The sequence below is a fragment of the Emydura macquarii genome, unplaced genomic scaffold (assembly GCF_026122565.2).
Source record: "Emydura macquarii macquarii isolate MOO-44397 ecotype Brisbane River unplaced genomic scaffold, CSIRO-AGI_Emac_v2 contig_2768, whole genome shotgun sequence".
NCBI lineage: Eukaryota > Metazoa > Chordata > Testudines > Chelidae > Emydura > Emydura macquarii.
Window position 1 is genome coordinate 42029884 of NW_027132905.1, and position 11088 is coordinate 42040971.

The 11088-nt window shown below is 47.5% G+C and overlaps 1 long non-coding RNA gene across 1 annotated transcript; it reads right to left on the reverse strand.

Moving 5' to 3' along the window:
* Positions 1 to 1289: 1289 nt before the first annotated feature.
* LOC137165788 (uncharacterized) lies at positions 1290 to 5936 on the reverse strand. The gene is made up of 3 exons (XR_010923492.1): positions 5569 to 5936; positions 4386 to 4742; positions 1290 to 1711 (listed from the first exon to the last, which is right to left on the reverse strand). It is a non-coding gene; the product is annotated as an uncharacterized lncRNA (long non-coding RNA).
* Positions 5937 to 11088: the final 5152 nt, after the last annotated feature.

An 11088-nucleotide genomic window follows, 5' to 3' on the forward strand; every position in this document is an offset into this window, starting at 1 on the left:
CTCGGGTCTGTCTGTACACGCTGCCATCACACCTGTGACTGCTGTGTAGTCCCAGCCTCCTGATTTAAAGATGCCAAATGACACAGAGAAGCCGCCACATCCCTTGGTAACAAAGAGTGGGGAGGGGAAAATGAGGCACAGGAGGGGCGACCTGCCTCATAGCAGGTGTGTGGCCTGGCCCAGGTTTCAAAGCCAGGCCTCTTGACTCTAATCCACCATGCCCCATTGTCTCCCCTAGCAGCACTGAGCTATGCAGCAGATAACATCTGCAGCCTATTTCCCCCTAATGCAGAGCATTTTCAGATAATGGAAGCACTTGAAGTTACCATTCATTCATTCCGCAGTAGGAATAGTTTCCCTGGGGGTGGGGTCAAGGCGACCCACTCACTACAGAGCCTTGGTCTTTAGCTTGAAACGCATAATCCTTTGGGCCAGGTGCTAGAGTAACCCACACCTGCCCCATCTCCCCATGGCAGTAATTTGCATTGGCTCCCTCATGCACTCTGATAAACGTTTGATAATATGGGAGAGAACAGCTTCCTGGAGCCGCTTCGGCTGCCAATGGGAATCATAAAATATTTAACGGGGACAAGGCTTATTTAAAAGCCCAAAGTTGCATAAGGACCGTCCTGGGCTGAAGTTTTCAAATTGCTACCACAGCTGAGTTCAGGGGCAGGAGGGCTGATCTAGCCCTGCCCTCCAGCATGTCTTGCACGCAGGAAGAGGTACTGCCGCACAGGGTGTAGTGTACTGGCTCACTAGCAGTTTGCACCCACTTTGCACACATGTAAATGACAGCGTGCAAGGCAATGAAGAATCTGGCCCAGCGTTCCTAGCACATGGCAGCAAATCACCCAATGAACACTCAGTTGTTAATTAGAAGGTGAGTAAAAATAGACAGGGGGACCTGCAGCTTTGTTCCTCTCTCAGAGAAAGCCCAAACTCATAGATACAAGGTACGTATGTGAAATCCTGCTCCTTCATCGCTCTGGCATTGCCATAATTTCTCATGGTACCTTTCTGCACAGACTGTGGTCAACCCTGCCTTCAGCCACGGCCCACAGGGCCAGCAACTCTTGGTGAGTCTTTAACTATAAAAGGCCAAGCAAAACCAAACTAGAAACAAGAGATGGCCCAAAAGGGGAACCACTTGCCCCTGGAGGTGGCTGGGTCAAGGTATGTGTGGCATGTGGTGCCGAATCCCCAGGCAGCTGGTCTGGAGCAGGGGAGATGGTCAGGGCCAGCCCTGTTTTTCAGCGGTCTGTACAAACTTCACAGGGAGCCAAAGAAACAGAAGAAAATGGCACATGCCAGAGACATTGGTGATACACACCTGTGACCTCGGCCCTTCAAATCACATCAGCTGTCACCCTGCAGTACCAAATCCTGGCACTGGGGTGTCCGGTGTGGCTGCCGTAAGCCCTGGACGGGCTATTAGAGTTGGGTACTCCAGGGCAGCTTCCACCGTCCGCACAGCACAGGGCAGCGAGGTGAGCTGTCGAGGTTTTGCCAGCAGGAGTTTAGGATGACCGGGTTGCTCAGGAGTCACGAAAACCTACCAGGAATGGGTTCTGCGGTTCACCTTGACCGAGTAGTGATAGAACCGTCACCCCTTCTTCACCAGTGGGACGTTTGTGTCTGTCACCTAGTTTACAGAACAGCTGATTCAGAAAGGTGATGGAAAGGTTTGATCAGTGCTGCTCGATGTAGCCTGTAAAACCAGAGCACGCCAGACTCAGTACAAGCCTTGAGAGGAAGGGAAAATTACAACACACTTGAGAAACCTCTAAAAGACATTTACAGCCTACGCACGAAGACGCCAAGATCTTGGGATAGGAATCAGAGCTTCCTATCACCGGCATTGGAAGGGGAGGAAGCTCCCACTACTAGTCCTGCTAGTCTCACAGGATATTGGATCTTGAGCCTGTCACTGGAGGGGGACTGTAAATTACTGGGCTTGGACCTCTGCAGGCGTAGGGAGAAATTCTATATTTGGAGGGAAAGAAACAGATTTGTTGATGTATTATGATTTTCAGTGGCAGCTCTGGACTGAATGGTCCCGTCCCTGAGATTAATGTCTCCCTGCACAGGCAGTGACTAAGTCCATGGCGACATTAGAAACTTGGTCAGTTTAGCAATGTCCGTTGGGGGGTGATTATTCTAAGACATTTCTACACCGACAAACAGCCTAGTGCAGATGCAATTAAATTGGCAGAAAAGTACTTTTCCATTTCACTCAGGGAACCGGGATAGGCTACACTAGAAAAAGTGCTTTTATTTGCATCTCCACTGGGGGGAGGAGGGGGAGTTGTTGGGGGGAGGGTTCACCAGTATAGATACCAGTATCAGACACTGGGATAGCTATACTGGCAAACCTTTTCTAGCATAGACTACGCTTGACAAGCAGGGTGATGGCGCCACCTCTGACCTGCTCTGGGCTTGAATGTGACACTCTAAGAGATGGAGGCATAAACTGGTGTATTAACCCAGTGTGACCCGTTTGACACTGTGATGGATGAGTTACCATTGAGGGACAGCATGGTTATTTTGATCCTTCTGTTTTGACATGAGCAGTGTCCCCAGGACTTTATGGGACTGGGTTTGCCACCGTCTCATTGCGTTGGTGCAGAGATTTCAGAGTTCTGGAGCTTAACCGTGCAATAAGAAATGCAAACAATACGCTGCCAAATTTATCATCCGGATCCCAAGAAAGTGAGACATCCTCAATATTCTTGTCCCAAGCCATTCCCTGCAGGAGATGAGGATGCGTGAGACACTGCTAGGAAATGCTGCTATATTTTGTACAGCCGGATAATACACTTAAGGACTAAGAGCCTAATTCAGAACCCATTGAGGTCAGTGGGCTGTGGATTAAGCTTTTAAAGTCCACACCAGAGGCTTAGCCTGTTCTCTCATCAATCATAGGAATTTCACATACAGAATAGGCCCAAGGTGGAAAGTTTAGGTCTGGAAAATTCCCTGTGTGGTTTGGATCCAGGATTCCAATAAGGTCCATTATCAGGAGACTGACCATTTGGTAAATTCACGTCTGAATCAAGGTATGGATTATGTGCCACCCACCTTTCATTCCCAAAGCTGTTCACATCTGGCACTGGATTCAGGCCTCTTTAGCATCAGATCTTTGAAGGGCAATCCCAACTCTGACTGGATTTGGCCCCGGATTTGCTTTGTGGTTTGTTTTTTCTCCTTGTTCTCTACTTCTCTGAACTCCAGGATTCACCTTGTGTCTCACCCACCCTTCACCGGTGTTCACGCCCCACACAGGGAATGGCAAAAGGAGAATATCGTGTGAGAAGCAGCGACACTGGGGGAGATTTAACTGGGTGGAAGATACGTGGCAAAGCCAACACACTCAGGCATAGAATACAAGCTAACATACACCTACATGCTCACTCCGTACCAGCAGCTAGACAACATGCAGGGCCCTGATCTGGCAACAAACAACGTATGGGTGAACCCTGCAACCACAAGGACTTATTAAGGTCAGTGGGACTTAGCATGAGCGCAAAAATCCAGTCATGGAGCAGCTTGCAGTTTCAGCGCCTTAGATTGCAAACTCTTCAGGACAGGGACTGTCTCTTCCTAGTTTGTGCAGCTCCTGGCACAGTGAGGTCCTGATCCTGATGGGATCATTGGCTGCTACCATAATACACCCAACAAATGCATTGGGGACAATGCAACTAAGTCAAACAATAATTTGCTTCCTACAGCATTATCTCAACTGCTTTATTTTTCCTCCACCCAATTTAAAAATCTAGAAAATGGGGCTCTCTGAAAATTGTATACAAATAAAAAGAGAGAGATCATTATTCCAAGGAAACCTCCGTTCCCCATGTGGGACTGGACACCTGATAGATCAGGAGACACAAGCCTCCCTTGGAGCTGATAATTATCCAGGGACAAGTCATTTACATCAACAACAGAGCATCTCGGCGTATTGGAAGTGGAATGCTTAGCTCAGCATAATGGAAAACCTTGAGCTAAAAGTAGCCACGCCTAGAAAAGTCATATTCCTCACATTTATTTTTCCTGTGGATGTTTTTGCTGCTGTTGACACTCATCTTCATTTCAATATACCCTGCTGTTCTTCAGGTCTTGTTTGTGGAGTTGTTGTACAAATGGATCTGATTAATCAGCGCTGCTGACTTTAATCATGCTTAGACGAGGGTTGGTTTTTTGCAACAGCAGCAAGGCATCTGAGCATAGGTTTTGCTGTCCTGGGCGTCTCAGCATGGAGCTGGAGAACTGTCCCCTGATTCCACCCCCGCCCCATTCTCTGTCAGGGCTATTTACAGGCTATGTGGGATGAGCTCATGTGGGATGTGGCATGAGCAGATTTCCCAGGCCTGGGTTCCATTCCTAACCTTCTCTCCCGGCGGATTGGTGAAGAAACAAGGAATCGCAGGTTTCAGTGAAGCGCCGTCGTCACATCGACAGCATCATGGAGGAAGAAGTATTCCGTGTCTTATTCAGAGAATCCCTAATTCTGAAGGTGGGGGTCTTCCAAATGGCGCAGCACTGGCCTAGCTCGGACGCCACGGGAATCAACAGAGGCACAGTTAGCCGAGCGCCGAGCCCTATAGCTGTCCCACCGGTCAGACATGTCTCCATATCTTTGTAGCCCGCTTGCGCACTTCCTCTTAGAGACCAGAAGCATCCAGCAGATGGGGCTGGGCCATGATCCCCCCAGGTGATTTGTGATCAAGCCACTGGTGTAAGCTCTAGGATGGACAAAGGAGCTTTTTAAAATTAATGGGCAGGTTGCTGAAGCCACGTATCAAAGCTGGCTGCCTTACCATCCATGTAATTAGTTAGTTCAGTGCTGTTTTCTTTTATACAGTAGTTTCCCTGTATGTTAAGTAATGACTAATAACTTTCCCCTGCTGCATGCAGTAACAATCATAGCATTGCCCTCTCCTACCACCCCCGCCCCCTCCGAGGTTTTTGTTTTTCTTTGTAAGGACAGGTGGACTCTGACAATGACGCTCAATCAGCGGCATGTTCTGCGCAGATCAAAGGTGGAGCCTGTCCAAAGCCTCCCGGAGACAGGCCCTCAGTCTTGATGCAAGATTTAAACCCAGCGTGGGTGTCCTCAGCCCAGTTCTCATTGTAAGGGGGTGACACCACCAGCCCTTCCTTCCAAGGTCAGCTTCGGAGAAGCCTGTTGCAGGTAAAAAGCCCCCAGCTGAACGGGCACAGGGTGTGAGAAAATAAGGACTGGGATGTACTGGCAGACTCTTACCAAGAGAGTTAATGCTGCGAGTGGGGTGGGGACGCTGGGCGCAGGGGTGGGAGCACTGGGTATGATGCATTAAACGCCTATTGCCAGTGCAGCTCATGCCCGCTATGCTACTAAACCACCATTCCTACAGCACCTATTTTACACGTGGGCAAACGAAAGGCAATCAACGTTAAGCGGCTCGTGCCAGGTCAGTGTCCTGATACCCAGGCCTGCGTGGAATCACTAGAATTTGTTGGCTTGGACCCACCACACGTATTTACCCAAATATTAATTTGCATAAGACAACCTGCAACAGGGGAACTCACCACCAAAGACCTTCCGCCAGCCAGGACAGGACTGCAGGAATTCTCCTACTCCAGCACCCTGTATTGTTGGTTGATCTGGCTCTGCTGCAGCTGCATCTTCCATAGCCCAGCCTTCCAGCCAGGTCACCTTTCAAGTTCAGCCCCTTCTGGGGCAACAAAAGTTCAGTGAAAACCCCCAAAACATCCAAACAAAGGGTTCTTCTGCCCCTCCCAGGCGATGCTGAAGTTCCCTGCTCCTGGCCTTACAGAGTCCTTCTTTGCTCCTTAAGCTTCCTCCCAGCAGGTTTCCCACTGCCTCGCCTCTCCTCCCCTGGCATTCCCAGGGTCCTCCCTTGTTCTTATAGACCCAACCTCAGAGCTTCACACAGGCCCCTACCTGCTCCCTATAACTTCTCTCAAGCCTTTTTATGGGACTAAGTGTTCCCATGCAGCCACCTGACTCCATGAGTCCCACCCCTCAGGCTGGGAGGCAGTTCATTATGGCACAGCTGGGCCTGACTGAATAGGGCTGGTTAGCCCAAAGCCTTCTGGCCCTTAAAGGGACAGGCTTCCCTCTGACACTAACACCCTTACTTTCATGAAAACTTTGGTCACAAGTGACCAGGATCCAAGTGCTACCTCTACCCCCGAAGATACCACCTGCGAGCAGCACAGCCGGAGGAATAGCTTGGTCCCAGCTCGAAAGAAAGGCCGCTCCCCTCGGGGTCTGCATGAACAGCACCACGTCTTGTAGCACACTGTTTCCATCAGAAGTCTGGGCCGAGAGTTTAAAAAAGAGAATAAATGGCCTGATTTTCAAAAGTGCTGGCCACCCAATGGCCCCCAGGGAGTTCAAAGGAAGTTTTGGGTTGCTGAGATCGTTTGAAAATAAAACCCTTATTTAGGAGCCTAAATATGGATGTTAGAGCCATATTTAATGTTGGGTTCCTACATTTAAATAATTTGGCCCTTCCATCTGCCTATTGATCCAGGCAGACACTGCTTAGCTTGGGTGAGCTGGTATAGCAGAGCATCCTCCAGAAGCTAACTTGACGCTTAACTTGAAAGAGGTCCAGGGGAAATAATAAAACATGTCTACAGAAGAAACTGTTTTTCGTAGCCCTGGCACTTGCACAGTATATTGTTATTTGCTGAGGAACTCGGTAAGTTTCCATCCCAGCTGTTGTTTTTCTCTAAGTTATTGTCTCTGCTCTGCTTTGTAAACATTTTGGTGCTGTTTCTCCTTATATACCCAGATACTCTTCCCTCTCTTTTGTAAACATGGCCATGATGCTAGCTACCAAACATCTGTTCAGTGCCCCGGCCCTCTGTGAAGATCTGAGTTATATATATAGCTATCTGTAGAGGAGGGAGAGCTCATTTATGAAGGGCACAAGACGACTGTTGCAGTATGCTGTCAAGTTCAAGGTCATGCACAAAAGGAGTGTGGATCTGGGGACTATTTATTCCCTGCTGCCATAGGCGTGCGCAGCACATTTCATCAGGGTGTGCACACTTCATTAGGGTGTGCACACATTACCTAGGGAATTTTACCTGCGTCCTTATTTTTTGACTATGGTGACCTGGCGCCCAACGTCTTACCCACTGCCGGAAAAACTACCAGCGTCCTTATTATCAGCGGCAGCTCACGGTGGGCGCCATGTCATTCCATGCTGCAAAAAAAAACTACCGGCGTCCTTATTTTCGGTGGGTTTCTCGAGCCCTGCATTAGGGTATGCCTGGGCATACCCTGTGCGCACGCCTATGCCTGCCGCAATGTATAAATCCTACTGGGTTAGTTATGTTTTCCTCACTTTCTATTCCCCGATTACTTCTGTTATCCCTTGCCTTTCCATGAGGGGAGAATCTGGAGCTATGCTGCATTGCACAAAATCATTGGCTATAAATCTTGCATAGAGGAGATGGCTGACATGATTAAATGAGAGGCTATCTTCTATCTCCAGCAATCTCCTGACTGCAGGACTGCCTGGAACAGAGGCAGGATTTCTGCCAAGTTTTGGGTGGGGTTTTTTTGTTTTTTAAAAATAAGTTTGAAATGAATGCAGCGAAAACCAACCTCTTTGTGACATGCCAGAGAATTTCTCAAAACACAAACCAATATTTTCAGCGTGAAATTTTACCCTCTTTCCATTCATTCTGAGTGATTTTACTGTCCCTTTCTTCTCATCCGACTCGGCAATATTTTTGATGCAGAAGGAGAATGGTGAGAGCAAAAAAGGAGAATAACAAGGAAGGGAGAATGTTATTCAAACCTTATGGGGAAAGGTTCTGAGAGAATGATATTCTTGTTAGCTTTGAGCCTTCCCTCTACCTCTTGCATTTAGAGGGGCAACAAATTTGTTCCTCTTTCTGTGAATTTTGCTCCCCCAAAGGGACAGTGGGTGTCATGCACTCCCTTGTGCCCCTGGTGTGATCCCCAAATCCGGGCAAAAATACATTGGTAGAATATGTTAACTTTAAGAAAAGCATTTTTTCTCCTGGGGCCTGTAATTCAGGAACCCGTTGGTCAAATACTCCAAATTTGGGTAATTAACCATATCTCATGTCCCCATGAGGCAGACCAAATTTCAAGGCAAGCTGAGTAATCATGCAGATTTTAGTGCACTTAGAAAATCTGAGCTTTAAACAGAAAACCGGTCTAAACCTTAATTATAGTAGACCCGGTGGTTCCCTATAATTGATGGTCCCCCCCCTATCTAATCCACCTCAGAATCTTGAATGTGTTTATCTTCACAACCTGCCTGTGAGGCAGGACAGAGCTATCATCACCATTTTACAGATGGGAAATGGAGGCACAGAGCGGCTAAGTGACTTGACCAGGGTCACACAGGTGGTCTGTGGAGGAGCAGGGAATTGACCCTAAATCTCAGATTAGCATCCCAACCATTTGACCATCCTTAGTTGCTGACCAAGAAGATGAAAGTAATCCAGTCACATTGGTGTGGCAACCCCATGAAGAATGCTCTAGTGCCATCTACCTAGCATCCGAGGTGTGACACTTGGGGACCAAAGCACCAGGAGTTCCTCTTTCCATCTGCTCTGTAAGTGGGGTGCTGTCTAGTGATTAGAACAAGAGACTGGAAGTCAGGGCTCCTGGAATCTGTTTTTGCAGGAAGATGGTTGAAATGACGTTTCCTGCTTCTAATTTCTATGCCTCTCAAAGAACAAGGATTTCAGAGAGAGGGTAAAAATGACCTCTCTTCTGCTTCATGCTGCCCCTGGATGAATTTAGTGTCCTTGGCTCCAGCACCGCTGTTCTGCTGCTGCTGCTACTGCTGGGATAAAAGGTTAGAGCGAAGGGGAATGAAGGGAGAAGGAGGGAGGGGGAAATCCTCAAGGCAGAATAGTCCAATGTCCCTCATAGGAGAGCTGAGGGCAAAAAACATAAAAAATAAAAAACCCATGAAAAATACTACAGTATTCGATACTAATGGTTACCTTTCATCAAAATACTGCCGTAATAACTTTGCCCAAGGGAAATACTACAGCAATGTCCTCTCTTCTATAAAAATACTATGGCATTGGAGGGTAATGACCTCTCCTTTATGAAAAGCAATATAATATTCTGTAGCGATGACTGCTTCTTGGAAAAGTGCTGCCGCGTTCTGCAACAACGGCCCCAAACACTACAGCTTATAATGTTAGCTCAGCATTTTGAACTATGACAATAGACTCTGGCAGGATTGGTCTCTCTGGCCCGGCCCATTCAGAAGGATGGCTCAAGCACACCGCCCCACCTGCTCACATGATCCCCAGCTTGCCTCCAGGGTGTCTCCCAGTAGCTGGGCTGAGTGCCCTTTGCCTCGAGACCTGAATCAAAATGGGCCAACGCCAGCAAATCGTCTTGCAAGCAAGTTGATGAGGAAAGCCACATCGCTATAGCAACGGTGTCACCAAGCCTCCAGTGCAGGCCCCTTGGAACTGAAAGGCGAGCACCCGCCCTGATTACATTAAACCTGCCTCTTGAGCACAGGAGCCGATTACGCACTGACAAAATGCATCAGAGCCACTTAGGGGTGGCGCTGCCACTTGATAGTATAGAAGGAGCAGTGAGCGAAATACTAATGGCTGGTAACCATGGTAACCACCCACTAGCCCGGCTAACCAGTCTGAGACCATCAAGAGGACCCACTGGGTTGATAGAAGCCTCTTCTTACTGCTAAAAATAATCTTTGGACTACCCCTGTCATGAACTGGGTCGCTCTGTTTCCACGGAAGGCGTGTCTAATATGTTCATCATCATCACCTGCTCACGAATACGATACACCCGTCGGAGAGCTGACAGCTCAAAGCCAGTCTTCTGCCTTGTTTGCTGGCAGAGCACTGCTAGTATGAGCAAATAATCGGCTGACCACCTACCACCAGGTACTCATTGGAGTCACCTTTGTAGCACCAATGGGAAGAGGCCCTTTGACTTCAGTGGCTTTGAATCAGGCCCCTTGTTCTTTGTGGGACTGAGCTGCTGTGCTAGTCAAGCCACCCAAGCCATGGCCTCAAGGCACCAGTGTTCCAACAGGTGTGGAGCTGTGACAAGATCCCACCCTACAAGGTCTAATCGGTCCATCAGGGATGGCTAGCGCCTCACAAACTGGTCTATCCTCGCCATTGTTGGCCAGGAACTCGGCATGGTTTAATGGAGTTTGCATGCAGTTGTGTATCAGGAGTGAATGAATTTTAAGCTTGGCCCCAACACTGTGACACTGTATAGCTTGGGCCTGTCATTTAATCTCTCTGCATCTCAGTTTTCCCATCTGTAAAATGGGAATCATATTGATCTATCTCACAAGGGCCTTATGGGGATATTAGCTAATGTTGGTGCAGACATTTGAAGATGCAAAGGGGTAAGCCTTATTAGAAAGGTCTGCAGTGCTCAGCTTTGTTGCTTAAATTAAAAGAAGAGATAAATAATACAGTGAACAAAGCAGACTCAAAAAGAAGAAGCTATTTTGGTTTTCTTCATTCACCACAGTAGCCATCAGCACCTAGAAATAGCCTTTTTATAAACTTCCATTTGTCTGTGAACAAAAACTAATCTAAAGAGGGAGCATGGAATCTGCAAGAATAATAAAATCAAGGGATGCTGCAGGACAAAAATCCTACTGAGAAACAAAGCATCTTTATCTTTATTATTATTAACACCACCTGAGAGAAACGAAAGGGACTGTCAGTTTAAGTCTCATTTACTTGGTGTGATTTGTATATAGAGATGTATATTTCATTTTTGCAATTTGTTTGGCCTGGGCAGTGACCTGAGTCTGGGCAATTAACCTTTTGTTTCTAATCCCTTTCTGTTTATCATGGCTTATCCCAATACTGCAATTGCTGGGTTACCAGCACTACAAAGGAACATTCACATTTCAAAAGGGATAGCTGACTTTTTTAAAAAGCAAGGAAACAGCATTCTCTTCATATTAGCTTCCATCCCCTCCCCTTTTCCCTTGCAGAAAATCTAAATTTTAGGGGCTAATATTAAATCAACAGTGTCTGTTGAAGAAGTGAGAATCCTGTTTTTTTGAAAGA